Source organism: Lagopus muta, chromosome 18 (assembly GCF_023343835.1).
Source record: "Lagopus muta isolate bLagMut1 chromosome 18, bLagMut1 primary, whole genome shotgun sequence".
In the NCBI taxonomy this organism is placed as follows: Eukaryota; Metazoa; Chordata; class Aves; order Galliformes; family Phasianidae; genus Lagopus; species Lagopus muta.
In genome coordinates this window covers 6,318,749-6,334,237 of record NC_064450.1, presented here as the reverse complement: position 1 = coordinate 6,334,237, position 15,489 = coordinate 6,318,749, and the positions used below count along the sequence as shown (strand labels likewise).

Below are 15,489 nucleotides of genomic sequence, written 5' to 3'. Positions count from 1 at the left end.
GGTTCTGTTTTGTTTGTTTTTAATTCTGCCTAGGTGTACCATGCTAATTTGGTTGTGACCAAAGATCCAATCAATTGCCATTGTTTGCAAGTCAACAACCCAAGATCTCCCAGGTGGTGATGGCTGAAATAAACTGAAATATATTGTGATGGCCCACAGCTGTGGAACTCCAGGCTGGGAGCTCCTCACAGGTTTTTCAAATCAAGCAGAATTTGCTGGAAATCAGTAGGGCCAGGCTGGGCAGAGGGAGCAGTGCTTGGGTTGGAGATGGTTGGCATGTTTCTCTCTGGAGCTACAGGATGAAGGTAAGAGACTTTGTGCTATATTTTCCCTCTGTCTCTGATATAGACCAGTTATTTTTCGACCTGTTAGGAGAATATTAGCATGGAAATGATGTTTTAATTTCAGTGTGTGCTGGTTTGTAGTTGTGAGTGTGAGTTGTGAGGGCAGCAGATGTTTTGAGGGCATGTGTGGTGTGGGCTATTCCTTCCAGTTTGCTTACAGCTCTTCTACAGCCTCAGTCCTATCTGAACAAAAGTAATTCCTTGGTCGTTTTAGATTGCCCCATGCAAAGTACCTGTGTTGAGATGCTGCTCTCTCAGGAGCTGTGCTCCCATATGTGATACCCTGAGCAGCTGCCATCCAACGTGCACAGAAAGTAGTGCAGAAGGAACGGATGTTTCCCTGGGTGGTTTTCAGGTCCCTGTGGGACAGAGATGAGATTGCTGATATTTTCAGTAAATGCTTTCAGAACCTGACTTCTTACTAAAATGTTTTGAGAGCGTTGAGGGGAAAGTCACTGCCCGAGTATAAATATTATTATTTTCCTTGGAGCTGGCTGATTATTATTAATTGGGAAGTCAAGGGATGTCATCTTGAATAGCAGCCTAACAGTGTGACAAAAAGGCTGTATGCCACATGCCACGTACCCTTTTCCATTCTGCTCAGATGAAATATTTATTTTAGTTTCTTTTTTTTTGAAATTCCTTTAGTCTGGCTGTTCCTACAGATTAGCATTGGCATCTGTGTCTGGTCTGGAGAAACCATCTTTGTGCAGAAAATGCTTTTGGATGGCGAAGGATAACGCTGCAGAAAGGGAGTGCTGCTCTGAGGGAGCTCAGGGTTATTGCTGTAATTCCCCTATGGGGGGATGTGGATTTGAAGAGGAGGTTTCCCTGTGTGCTACAAATGCCAGTGCTGACTGCATGTGCTGTGTTAAGTCATTCACTGATGGAGAACTGCAGTGTAATGATTTCAGAGATGCAGATTCCAACTTGTTCCTGTGTTTGCTTAGGGTATTTTCCCACTTCTTCTATTGATACACGAATTATCTGATATTCTATAGTGTGCTGTACCATTTGCCAAGGGTTGTGCAGCAAGGAATAACTTCTGAAGGGAGAATAACTAAAAATTATTCTTATTGTTTTATTGGCAAATAAAAATATAATTTATTAGCCAGTCAAGAGCAATAACAATTATGAGTACTCTTTTAGAATAGCCCATTAAGACACTTATAATACTAATTTTGTCTGGGCTCACATTTCTTAACTTAAAACAAAATAATAACATTGGACCTGGCTTTTGAAAAGTATTTAGGTGTCTAACCCCAGGTTTTTTCAATAGAAATGAGGCAGTGCAGTCTCTTTGATGATCTGGGCCTGAGCCCAAGCAGCTGTAAGCGTGAGCAGCTGCGTTGAGTTGGGGGCTGATAGTTCTGCTCCTGAGTGTGATCCCTAAAGGAAAAGGGTGGGCTTGAGTTCCATGCATGCAGAGCTGAGCAGGGCTGCAGATCTCCCTCTGCAGGGAATTGTGGTTGGAGGGTGACTGGGAGATGGGGCAGAGGGTTTGACTTGTTTGTGCCTGTGGTCTCAGTAGGTTGTTGTAGAAGCTGATAGCTGTGCAAGGGCAGTTAATAAGGAATCTCTGTGTTTATTCCTTTGATGAAGCGTGTGTGTGTGTTTATATACTTAATGTCAGAGATACCTCCCACTTCAAGGCCCATTGGTATAAATCCAGGTGAGCTGTAGGAAGGTGATGGCTCTGACTTTTTCTGAATGGACATCAAGCAAGCCTTCCTTTTTAGAAAGGGAGTAATAAGGCACTCAGATGCTTCTCATCTCTATTTCCACACTTCCTCAGTGAATCCTCAGCAGGGATTTCAGCTGTTTCCCTTGCTGAATAAGGGCAGTTGGCTGCACTGGGTTCCTGTAGGATCATGAACTGTGACTTTCAGGTGGGGAAAAAGCTTGTTGGGAAGAACACAGCCCATAGGTGGAGGGATAGAGATAAGAGACAGAAGAACCCACCTGTCCAACCACTGCCATCATTCCTATTCCATTCAACTCTTTCCCAGCACAGGGAAATAAATGTTGGCCGAAAGGTATCTCTTCTTCTCTCCTTGCTTTCTCTTTCTTGGTTACCCTAAATGTAGGAAAACAGTGAAAATAGTAAAACAAACAGGACGAAATGATCTGCTGGGGTGGAGTTCTTCCTTTTTCCATCACTGAAAGTTTTTTAGCAAAACACCCTGAAAATGTTTGACATCCACTTGTGGAATCTCTATAATTAGAATGAATAAAGGGACATGTCAAGCACACCTTTCTTGCAAACCACAGATGCATTTTTTTTTCCTCCTCAATGGCTGTAACTTGTTTTTCTGATTGGCATCTGCAGAGAAATGTTTAGCCTGTGATAAGCGTTTGGTGTGCATAACGCCTGGGTTTTTCTATAGGTATGCATATGATCCCACATAGCCCCTAGGAGGATTCCTTTAACTAAACAGCTCAAGCCATCTAGGAGAGCAAAAACATTAAGACAAAAATCTCTGCAAATTGGGTTGCTGGTCTCCAGTGTGTCCTGAGTGGATTCTTGCCCACATCAGCAAAATTATCTCTGCAAGTGCTGCTCATTGGCACAAATGAGCTATGTGGGGCTGGGTGGGCAGCAGGGATGGCTTGCATCTCTGGAAAGTAAAGTGCAAATGGTCGTGTGTGTGACCATCATCCAGTGTTATAAGTGAAACCCGTGTTGTTGCCTTTGCGTTCTCAAAATAGTGTGGCGGCAAATGTCATAAAATGAAATCCTGTAGTTGTCTGTATGAAAGGGAAGGGTTGCATGGGTTGTCTTTCATGAGGTGAGTGGGAAGAGGACTGGTCTGGGCTCTGTCAGCCCTTCTCCAGGCTGACTCAGCTGGTGAGCAGTATTGGTGGATATCCTTGGTGGATACCAAATTCTTGGAAGGCAGCAGTCTGTGCACTAAGAGCCCTGGGCTGCTTGAGCAATTAGATCTCTTTAATAGGGGGATTATTTTTCTGATCTCTATCAATTAACACAGCAAATCTGTCACTATGGGGCATTTATGATGTTCAAATTAAGCAGCTGTTAAGTACTTAATCTCAATCCCATTAACACTGAAGAGCTTTTATCAGTGATACACGTGTTCCTGCAACAGCTCTTAGGCTCAAAGACTGCGGTGTATATTGACTTTCCTATCAAAATGTCATGGCTGAAGTGGCTTGTAAGAGCTTTATATTCACAGAAGGAACCTAAGAGAAAGGTACTGTCAAAAGCAACTCTGCAGTACTCTAAGAGATAAGCATAGGGAAAGAAGTGGATGGATAAATAGGTATTTTTAAGAAAGCTCTCAATTTAAATAGTACAGCCTGCAGGATTCTTGCACGATGGTCTCCCCTGCAGTGCGTAAATACAGGAGGCTGCTGTACCACATTCTGGTGTGGAAAAAGCCATTTTTACAACCAAAGCTGTGCTCACAAATGGGCTGTTCCATTCTTAGTGGTGGGGAGGATGGCGAAGTGGCACAGGGTCAGCTCAGTGCTCCATGCCCATGCAGGCAGGGCGCATCCTGATGCCGTGATGCAGCCTGCTCAGCACAGCAAGCGCCGATTCTCACCGCTTCCAAGCGCAGGGATTCCTCCAGGCTTTTCTGAAACCTGACAAGCAGCTGCCTTGGTACCCAGAGCACAGGTTAGCAACCCCGATGTGTGATAAATTAGACCTTTCACTCCAAGTTTTTCCTGGCAGCAGTACTAGAACAACCCTCTGAATAGCTACTACTGCTGAATTTTAAAATCTCCCTGGCTCTTGGCTCAGCCAAAACTTTAAATTTACAGTCAACTGGAGTTTGGCAAAGTGTAATGTTCTGTAACCTTATCTTTTTATAACAATCATGTTTATTAGTATTATATGGTGCATTGTAGGGCCCCTCTCCAGCACTAAGGTGCTGTGTCTGTTGCAGGGGATGTATAGCATAGGTAATCATAACAGTGCTCAAACAGCTGTGAAACCAGCCCAGGCAGTGTGGTCCTGGGGATGGGGACCTGCTGCTGAGTGCTCAGCATGCCTAGCTCTCCTGGGTGCTGTACACACATCCATGTCCCTTAAAGGGAGCACAGCTTGGTGTTCTGCTCAACTCTAGTATTAACGTTCGGCACCTGCACACCCTCTTAGATCATCCTTCATCCTTTCATTTTCCTTCCTTAAACCCAGTTCAGTTTGCGATGCCTGAATTTAGCCTGATGCATAGAATAAAAATTAAAACAAAAATGCGTTTGAAACTGTGGCCTGTGAAGTTTTCTACTTGTTCTAACATCAGGCAGAGCTCGTGCCCCTGGGTTCCCTCTAAAATGGCCAATAAATATCCAGGTGCCTAAAGCTACTGGTGATGGTTTTGCAGTGAACAGCCCTGTTGTCAGCTATATCAGGGGGTAAAGCCAGGATCAAGCCCTGTGTCCAGGCAGTTGAGGCAGAACCTGTGTTTTCCTCTCATGTCTGTGGAGAAGTTTGCTTCTTAAACTATTTGGTAGAGATGTGAAGTTAACAACATGGGGATATTCATCTAGTTGGGTTTTTTTTGTGTTTGTTTTTTTTTGTTGTTTTTTGGCACCTCCACCTATAAATTCAACTTGCTGATTGAGGGTTATCATCTGGGCTCTCCATAGGAGAAAGAGGATGCTTCTGTTGGCCATGACCTGGAGCCTGCTGTTAGGCAATGCGAGCCTATGGGAAAACAATCTGTAGCAAGACTTTGATGGAGGAAAGGAGTTCTTTCTGTTTGGATTCTGTGACACTCGGGCTCAGGGCATTAACTTGGCCCTGCTCTGCTGGGTACTCACCAAAGCAGGCAGCTGTCTTTCTGTTAGCACTGTGGTGAAGCATTCAGGCTTAGCACGTGCTGCTTGAGGAGAAAACCATTTTCTCTTTCAACTCTTTGTAGACTTTACAAGTCTTTCTCTGGCCTTCCCCTGTCCTTCCATTACTTTTGTATGGAGCACTGGATATGATTGAAGCTTTCTATCCAAATCTGAGCATTAGATTAAATAACAGCACTTGGCCATTTACCATTTTCCTTCTTACTGCTGGCAAATCTTCACTCTTGCATGTATCCCTATGGGAGGAATGAGAGATGGGGAGGCTCTTGCCTTGGATCTGTGCAATGCTGTTGTATCTCCTGGGCCACTGAGGGCGAGCAAAAGCTGATACGTTGGCTCACCTGAGTTCCTTCGGTTTCTTCTTCTCAGAAACAGATACGTCATCACTTCAGTGATATTTATGAGGGTTTTTTCCTTATTTTTCAAGCACAGGGAAAAAAAAAAAAAAGCCTTGCCATGTTTTAGGAACAAAATGAGTATTTTACACACATACCAATAGCTCTCTGGAAAGCACTCAAATTTACAAGCTGTTCGTAAATTTACTGACAGTTGGCAACGCTGCATCCAACACACAGGAACCCTTTTGGAAAATAGATCTATTGTAAATAATATATATTGCAGCTTAATCTGAGCGTGATTTAGCTCAAAGTAGTTTTAACAAATGTGTTACCTAATATATTTTTTACAAAGCTATTTGAGCTGGAAAGACGATTTCAGTATCAGAAAAGTGATGTTTTAAGGAAAAAAATCAGCTGCCTCCTCTGCATCTGCAGTGTTCCTGAGCAGAACTCTTCTGAGGATGCTCCTTTCTGCTTTTAGAGTATTCTGAGGGCTTGATGCATCTTCTGCCGTAGTAACGTGGAAGGCAAACTCATGACTTAATGGTTATTAATAGTGGGTAGAGCATTGTGGCCATTTAAGGTCCACAGTAGTTGCTAGCATTGCAGTGAGGAGCTGGCTTAGAGAGAAGTTGTGCATGTATGACTTCTTAGTTGCACGTGTTTAAATGCATTTTGGATGTTAAAGCTACCTTAGGTTAGTGCTGTGCTGGTATTTATTAAGGTAGTCATTTTTTTTCCTATTGTGACAGATAGTGGATTTTGATATTTAATTTATATTGAATCGAGGTACAATCGCATTGGATTTTCTTCCATATCCTTGTTGTGTCTGTGACTGCAGTGGCATTTATTAGCTGAGGATCTACTTACAGAAATTGCCTGGGTGGTGAGATGTCCCTTCCAAGCCAAGCCATTCCATGTGTCTCACAAAGACCCAGCTGTGAGGAACTGAGGATCTTTCCTTTTTCAGTGTGGCTTTAATTATCTATTTGAAGTTACCAAGAGGCTTCCCTCGCTGATGGCTTCTATCAGTCATGCAAATGAATCCAGTCCATGTTCTCTAAGGCAGGAAAGCTTTTGCTTGACAATGCTGCAAATCCTTCTGACTTTACGATGGAGCTGAGAGTTTGCCAAAGCTTTTTCTTAAAGCATGGTGGGGCCATGTGGCTGCTCTGGAAGCTAAACCTCTTCCCTCTGCTTCATGCTCGTGACCTTTGCATTTTCTGAAGGGAAGGGGAAAAAAAATTGATAACACTTTACTTAAAGAAACTAATTAAAGAAAAATGAAGTATTTGTGTTTTGTGAGCTATAAATGTCAGTTTTTATGTCTCAGAACTGTGGCTCGTGACTTCTTCAGCACTTCTTTGGCAGTAAAAATCCAAGTAAATGCCATCCTTATCCCAGACAACCATTAAAAATGAGCCATGCAGGTACTCCCTTCCCCTGGAGCTGCTCTTTGCAGAGGGGCTCCTTCTGGCCGGGTCTCACACAATGCATTTTGCCTTAAAGATGTTCCCTTTGCTGCTGCACCAGTGCTTCATGGAGGTTTGCAACAGTTTCTTGTCAAGCTGTAAGCGGAGCACAGTTATTTTTGGTTGTGATCATTGAGTGCTTATGAATTTGCTCTAAAAAAACTTGATGATATTCTTGGAGAGTTTTTTCACTCTCTGAAAAGAGAGATGGCACAATAAAGTAATGGTTGTTATACTGGAGAAAAATAACCAAAATCCTTGAGAGCTACGGATGCACTGAAGTAATATGATAAACTTGATTAGTGATAAAATTAGTCCTGCTATTGATGGTGTTACTTATTTGCATGGTGTGCTCACTCCTAGCAAATGTGTGAGAGCATCTCCAGCCTATGGAGTGGTGAAGCTTGTGACTTACCCAACATCATCCAGGGCTGGAACTCAACAGGAGTTTTTTCATGCTTTTCATCAGGGTTTGGATCTGTTTAACAGTGAATGAATTAAAACCAGAACTCAGCTTTGCTCCCATTGCTGGAGCAGAGGTGAGCTCAGCACCAGACCGTGTGCAATGGATGCAGCAGCCAGCAGCTGGGATCTTGCTCCACTGCCATGCTCAGAGCCTGGGGGCTTGTCCTTCCCAACTGCAGCTTTCTCCATCCAGGGATGCTTTGCTGGCAAACTGCAGCCCTGTGCAGCCACAGCCCTGTGTGCAAAGGGCTAGGAAACGTTATATTGCTTTTGTCTAGCTATAATGAAAATAAATGAGGGCTTCAATTTAAAGTAGTTACTAAAAATTTGTTCTTTCCTCTGCCCTAATTCCAAAACCCACTCGCAGCTAATTAGACTGAGTGAAGCATGCTCGTGCTGTGCAGTGCTAGTGTAAACAGTGGCCATCTGAGTTTCATTACAATAAGGAAATAAAATAAACACAGGGCCAGAAAACAGTAGTTTGGGCATGGCTCATTACAGCACAATGCAGTTAAAATTCTTGGTAGGAGCAGAGGGATGTGGTGGGTTTTGAAGGGCAGTCTCCTTGTTTCTGTCCTGAACTTCCCCATCAGGGCATCACAGGGGAGCAAAACTCTTCCTGCTTTTTGGCTCAGGGCTGAAATATCCCTGTGAGTGGTGGCTTCCTGCAAGGCTGCCTTCATCCTTAAGCCCAAGTTCCTCGCGTTGGCAGAGAGGAAGCTTGGGGAAAAGTAGCAGCGCTCGTGCCTGAGCTCCAGGAGCCCCTTATAGACTTGAGGTTTTTAGTATTTGAATGAACGTCACATTTACTGCAGTGACCCAAAAGCCCCAAGGGCTCGAGGAGAACTTTAGAACAAGTTGTTATTTCTTTATCAAACCCACTAAAGAAGCCACTGAGACCAAAAGTGTTTTCTGCTCCCCACGTGTAGAGCTCCAAGAATTCAGAAGTGCCCAGCAGCACATCTGCCTGCCCCAAGCTCCTAAGGTGCTCATGGATGGAGGTTCCCATGGGCAAGTGGGCACTGCCCATTGCTGCCTGGGGTCTGGGAGTCCCAGGGAGCTCAGGGGGAAGTCTTGCATGCTCCTGTGTCTTGTGGTTAGAGGAATGTATGGCACCCAGCAGTGGGTGGGGGTCAAGGCTGCTGCCTGGGGCTCACAACCCTACTAAATTCCATCAAGGAAAATAGTCTTTAGTCAGATCTCATCTCCTCCCAAATTAAAATGTACAGTAGAAGAAGAAACAAATTGCTTGACACCTCATTAGCAATTGTAAGCAGACTCCATTTTCACTCCAGGGTCTCGTTGGAGTGATTTGTGAGGCAGTCTCCCTTAATGGCCCACGTTTGGAAGGAGTTGGAGGCGGCACAAGAACAACAGTGATTATTTGTGCTCTTTGGGGACGCCCGTCCTGCTGTCTGCTGCCACAGTGCCCCTCTACCTGGTGTTGTTTATGGAACCTGGAGCCTGTATGACTGAGCATCAGGAGGATGGGAATGAGCAGAGCCCCGAGCTGGGGGCTGCAGGATGGAGGGGATGAGCTGAGCTCCAGTGTGTGGGTGTTGGGTTGAGTGTCATTGCTTCAGGGCTTGGGAAATGTTGTTGGTTGGTTGTGTTCTCATGCTGCTGAGGAGTACGGTCCGTAAAGATGAAAGGAGAGGAATAAACTCTCCTATAAGGATCAATTTGTTCTTAATTAAATGCCTATCCTCATCACCGTTTGATCCCCCCGTACTTCCTCCACAATTGTATCTTCTCATTTTCACTTGAGATGCAATTTAATTTCAAGACCTTTTTGTTCTTGCTTTTTTTTCCCTTCCGAATCCCCCTCCACCCACCCACCACAGCAGGACGTGTCTCTCAGGAAACCGCTTCCATGCTCAGTAATAACTTTGGAAATGTAAGCACAGCAGAAGGGACTTTGACAAATGCAGGCCTGAAGGGACCATTTGTTGCATTGGGCTTTTCTCAGCCCGCATGCCTGTTCCTCAGCCCCACGTGGACTTGGTTAACTTATCTCAGGCAGCATTGATTTGGATACCCGGCCCCAATGGGAAGTGCATGCTACAGGGCTGACGTCTGGGCCAAGAGTGGCATTATTTCTGAGATTTAACATTATTTTCTTAATTACCACGTAGCTGCCCAGGAAAGGAGGTGTTGCTGTGTATTTTTACCTTGATTTTGAATGTCTTAGAGGTAGAATGGATTAAATTAGGACAAAAAGGAAAAAAAAAAAAAAAGGGAGATCTCATTTGTCGTCTTTTATTGGCGTCTCATTTTGCAGTTTTCCTACCATCTGTTGTTGCTGTATCAGGAAAATGTTTTCCATACTAATGGAGGCATTGGTAATTGGCCACTTAAATCATACTTCAGTTCTTCAAACAAATACGTAACGCTGAAATCGGTATTCGTGATCATAGGTCATCATTCTAACAAAGTCATCAATTTGGAATGCCTAAACAATGATCTCATTTCTCTTCAGCAATTCAGAGTTATTTATACATTTATTTTTCAACTGTGCATCCGAAGATTCTTCTCTGGCAGTTGAATTTTAGTTTCTCTCATTTCATCGCAATAGATGTAATTCTTCCTATCGTCAAAATATGGGAGTATCAGACTGCTTCACCTTGCGAAGAGGAATGAATTTTTCTTGTTGAAGAAGGGAGGGGGGGAAAGCAGCAACAACAAAAAACAGCCTTGAAAGCCTTGATAGGCATATGTATATGAGTTCCTTTACCATCACTCTTTTCACTTTAATGGTGTTACATCTTGGTTGGCTGCAGCCATTTGACACAAATGGGCTGAGCTGCTCTCCAGCAACCTCTTGTTCTCCCGAGTGCTTATGGAACACCCATAGGTAACTTCTTAGATCTAAACTCCAAACTTCTTGTAAGCTGGAAGTAAGATGGAGCCTTTCTCTGGTTTGAGAGGGGGGAAAAAATGTTGCTGTCAAGTTTCTCTTTGCATTTCCTTACTGGAATGGGAGAGTGCAATTGGTTTTGATAAAAGGGATATTGTATGAGTAACGGGCTGACAGAGAGCTGCTCTGAGCTGAATGAGCAGCTACTCAAAGGCTGGTACAGTAGCAAAACCAGCAATGCTGTGAATATATTACCCAGGGATCTAAGGCAAATGCACGTTGTATTGGATACACGCTGCTGAATGTAAATCCGTAGTGTTGAAATACTGTATATTTATTGTGCGAGCCAAAGCTGAAGACAGTTTCTGTTTGATGGACTCCTGGTGATGAATGGATTGTTTCATTTGAGTAAATGAACTGTCAAAAACAATGGCTACACAGTACAATTTCTCTCCCCGTCCCCAAAGGGCAGGAAAGCTCTGCAGCCAAAATAAAGTTGTATTTTTGTGTGAAGTCTGCTGCGATGGCAGCCTTGGGTAGGAGGCCTGACCTTAAGGGAAGCAGGCAGTTTTAGCTGAAAGCATCCGTGTTGGGAGCAGATTGGTTTAAGAGGAAGCCCTGAGCTATGGGCATGTGTATGTGCATGAGCACTTGTGTTGATCAGAGCCTTCAAAAGGAAGCAAAGCACACTGCAAGCTGCACGTGGTTTGCGATAAGTGCAACAGGAGGGGTATTCTTGGAAGCAGCATTAAGGAACTGCACTCTGTCATGTCCCAATATTTTAAGATCTAATAGTCCCTTTCTGCAATTTCCTCGGCGTATCTTTTTAGAGGAAGACCAAGATCTAAGAACAACTTTGGGTTTTCGTTTCAGGGTACTTGTTTCTTCCCTGAATATAGCATACTTAGAAGAGGGCAGATTTTCCCCTGAAGGGTTGGCCTTGCATTTATTATACAATAAGGAGAACATCCGGGAGGGAGGGAACAAACAAAAGAGTAGTGGAACTTCTGTGTTGAGAAAAGCTATTTGCTAAGATAGAAAAAGAAGGGACTGTTGTGTATATTTACAAGATAAGCGATGCACGACACCAGTGCTCTCTGCAATGATTGATGCCCAGCTAGTCCCTGAGCAGTGGCTGTTTTCTCCCCCCCCCCCCCCCCCCCCCCCCCCCATGATGCCATATGGTATGGAATGTCCCTTCGGCCAATTTGGGTTGGTTGTCTCAGTTCTGTCCCCTCCCAGCCCCTCCTGACCCCCACAGGAGAAAAAGAAAGCATCATAGCGTAAGCATGAAGGAGGTGAGGGTGTTGGTGCACACTGAAGCCCTTCTGCCATAGAGGTGGCGCTGCCCTTGGAAGACCACCCAGGGGCTCCTGCTCCTGCAGCCCATCTGAAAGCTGTGGTAAGAAGGGGTGTGAAGCTCTGAGGGAGGGCAGTGATTGCGGGCAGTGCTAATGACTGCAAACTGGGCTCCCCTGTGACCTTCCTCCTCACACATTGAGGCTTTCATCAGGCTCCTGATACATATATATATATATATATGTATATCTGATATATATATATATGTATCTTGCATTTAAATGTCACTGGCAGAAAGGGGAGGAGAAACCATCTCTCTCAAACAAAATAAATAGGTTGCGTTGGCATGGTTTAGGTTTTTCCCCGGCCATTTTAAAATATTTTTTTGGAAAGCCTCTACCAGGATAATTCATGTCTTCATCGACAGAGAAGATCTGTCTTTAAGAAAGAGAGCACAGTGAGCAAGAAAAATATTGTGGTATATTGTGGTCCAGCAAATGACATACAGGTTTGCAGGGTAATTACTGCACCTCTGGTCCTTTGGCTGTTGGAGCAGGAAGGGAACGCTTGTTGGACTTCATCAGAACTTAAGGTAGTTACACTGAAATGCTTTTCCCTGGCTCTCCTTTCATGTAATTTGGTTTTTCCCTTCTCCAATCCCCTGCCTTGGAAGAAGCATCATGAAGTGAAGCAAACATTTTACCCAAACTGAAATTCGCAGCACCATTAAGGTTGGGGAAGACGTTCAAGATCATCTAGTCCAACCCAGCACCAAAACCAGCTGCCAGTGATGCAGCATGAGGTCCCCTCAGTATTATACATACCCTCTTGGGGATTTCAGCCACATTTTTACCTATATCTTATGCAGCTCCTACTGAAATCATTTGTCTCGGACAGCTCTCATCTCTCTGGGATAAGATTGTAGTGCTGTGCCCCATGTGGAATAGCACAGATTTCCCATACGCTCTTCTGATGCTTTTTTTTTTTTTTTTTTTTTTTTTCTAGGCCCATTTTATTTTATCTTTGCAATATCTAAAGATGTGCTTGTCCCTGAGCCTTTGGGCACATGCTCAAATATTACTTCAGGAGCAGTATGTTCAGCTGTGTTTGCTTGTTTGTGCTTTCCTTGAAGTTTTAAGCTCGGTCACGTTAACTGTAATTGGAGAGGAATAAGAGCTGCAGCACACAAGAGGCCCGTTGCTGCTGTCTCTGCTGCTCAGCTGTGCCTCCAGGCTCCTCTTGGTGCACATCACCAGCACAGCACAGGTTTGAGCTGCTCTCCAAGTGCCTTCCCCCACGGTTAGCTGCACAGCTTCAGGGATGTAGCAGTCTCTGTGTTCCAGTAGCAGAACTCTTATCAGGACAGGATTCCTGGATGAATGAGAAGCTTCCTTGTATGGATTCCTATCAGGAATGAGAAGAGTTCTTTCATGTTTCTGGCAGTGGTCACAGGGTTGCCCTTACCCACTGCCTCCAGGAATGGCTCTGGGATGTGTGTGCCATGCAGAAGCAAACCAAGAACGCTGCTGTCCTTGTTCCAGCGCGCAGCAGGTACAAACTGCTCTCACATCCCCTGGGCAAAGCATCTCTTGGAGTTGCTTGGACCGATTTGTGCCAATGCTGTTGTCTCTCACTTATAAATGCAGAACTTAGTACAGGAAAGGCCTCTACCTCCTGCCTTGGCCAGTGGCTAGAGCTCAGTAAGGCCCTAAATGTTTATGACCATAATTAGCTCACATAAACCTCCCAAGGAGGGAATCTTGCTGCCGCCACACACAGCCTGTTATTTAGGAGCTCAAATCCTCACGCTCAGCCTGTGCTGCTTTTAATGTAGCAGAAACTGACTCTCTTCTCTTCCTGCACATGATGGGGATAACAACTGGGCCGCTTTAGATTTCATCTGGAAAGCTGGAAAGGGCAGTTAGCAAGAAGCAGGTTTGGTCAAGCTTTTTTCTTTTTTTTCTTTTTTTTTTTTCCTTGTTATTTTGACATATCCTCTCCATAAGGTGACTTTCAGTCACTTTCCTTGACAGCAAAGCTTTGAGCCCAGCTGTCCATCACTGAGATCTGCTGTAATCGTCCACAGTGCTGTCAGTGATCTTTAACATGCAGCCGTTGTCAGCTGGAAATGCTTCACACAGGTATCTGTGGATGAGCCCTGCTCTCTTTCCCAGCAGCGTTAGACTTTTAAGAGCTGACCTGCTGTTAATCTCGTGGAAGGAATGCAGTGGAGGGAGATTACCTGGAGAGTCATCATCTACTTATGCACAATAGGTGTCCAAGTATGAAAGGTGTTTGTACACCTGCTGCCAGCAGCGGCCTTTGCTAAATATCCAACCACGTTTCTGGCCAATTGCTGATCCAAGACCTTAAAGTCAATTTTCATCCAGCCACAATGCAAGTTTACTGCCTGCCAGAAGCAGAAATAATATTTGGAAATGAAGAGTTGAGAGAGGGGGATCTTCAGCTGATACAAGCCTTCAAGAGAACCACGCTGCTCTAAACAGCTCTGCTGGTGGCCCTGGGTTTGAATAAACTGTGACTTAAATTCATTTCTAGGGAGGAAAAGGCTGCTGGGAATGCAGTGCTCTTATTTAGCTGGGTTTTATACAGCTTTGTGGGTTCTGCCTCATCCTTTTGCTTCAAAAAATGGAGGACCAGAGAAGTTTCATATGGGGGAATAGCAGCACTCCCTGGGGCGAAGTTGGAAGGGCAGCTTTACACAAAGCCATTGCAAAGAGCTCCCCATCAGCAGCTGCCTGCTCCCCTTGCCCCAGAGGAGAAAAGATTTTATTCTGGTGTATGCTCAAGGCACAGCAGCATGCAGATGTCAAACCTCCTTAACTTTCAATGGCTCCGAAGAAGGGTTTAATCAGCGAAATAAAGTGAGGAGTTGTGAGTTCCTTGCAGTAAACAAGTTAAACATTATTAAACACACACGTGTCTCTTTAAGGAGATGAATTGATTGTGTGTGTTTATTTTTACAGTATTATTTCACTGAGTAAGAGGGGGAAAAAAAGACTGAGTTGATGCCAAGATGATATAGCAGAAACAAAGCCCAAGAAAGGATTTTTCCACTATGCTAATTTTTTTTTCCCCCCTAATAACTGTCTCCCAAATCTGCCAATCTTAGGTCAACAAACATGGGTTGATTGACAAGTTAAAATGTTTTGCTTAGCCTGCAACTCATATAAACCAATTTAAAATTTCTAGTGCAGGATGGAGATGTAAGAGAAACAAACAATGTCCCTTCCTTCCTCGCCTCTCCCTTGAGGGTGATCTCGGAGCGTGGTTGGTGTGGGCACTGCTGGGGCTGGGGGGAGGGAGAGAACACAGCCCTTGCTCAGGAGCAGCAGGTGGGAGCTCCTCGTGCTCCTTGCTGTGCCCTGGGGACTCCAGCAGCATGGACTGGGTGCAACTGGGAGCTGTGCTTCTGCAAGCCTTCCATCTGCTGCAATGGGACTGCACAGCAACAGATTTAGCAGTCGTACCCTAAGTAACAGCACGGGTAGAACAAAGTGCTGGTAATGCTCTTCCTGCCTTAATGCTACACTCACAGTGTGGGTGAGGAAATCCCAACAGGAGGAGGTATGAGCTGAATTGCTGGAGACTACTGCATTTTCAATTGCTCCTCCTAAATGAAGACCCAGACTTTCCCAAAGAAATAATTTTTACTTTCTCAGCTGTAACCTTAGTGAAAGGCAGTCGTCCTTCCTTCTCCCTATCCAAACGAATGGGGTTCTTGATGGCCCCGGGCACGTAGTGGCCTCTAGCAGCTCTCTGATCACCCCCTGCATCCCAAGATGTGTATTCCCATGCTCTTATTTTCAGTTTCTACCCCTAAGAATCATCAGTACCTCTTTAGAATATTGAGCCTGGCCTGAGAGCGA

At 44.6% G+C, this 15,489-nt stretch overlaps 1 long non-coding RNA gene across 2 annotated transcripts in view; it reads left to right on the top strand.

Annotated features, from left to right (window-relative positions):
• Positions 1–238: 238 nt before the first annotated feature.
• The window catches only part of LOC125702107 (uncharacterized), a 47,024-nt gene continuing 31,773 nt past the window's right edge, over positions 239–15,489 (top strand). For both annotated transcript variants that reach the window (XR_007380441.1, XR_007380440.1), the window contains exon 1: positions 239–305. This is a non-coding gene — a long non-coding RNA (uncharacterized LOC125702107). The remainder of the gene's footprint in view (positions 306–15,489) is intronic.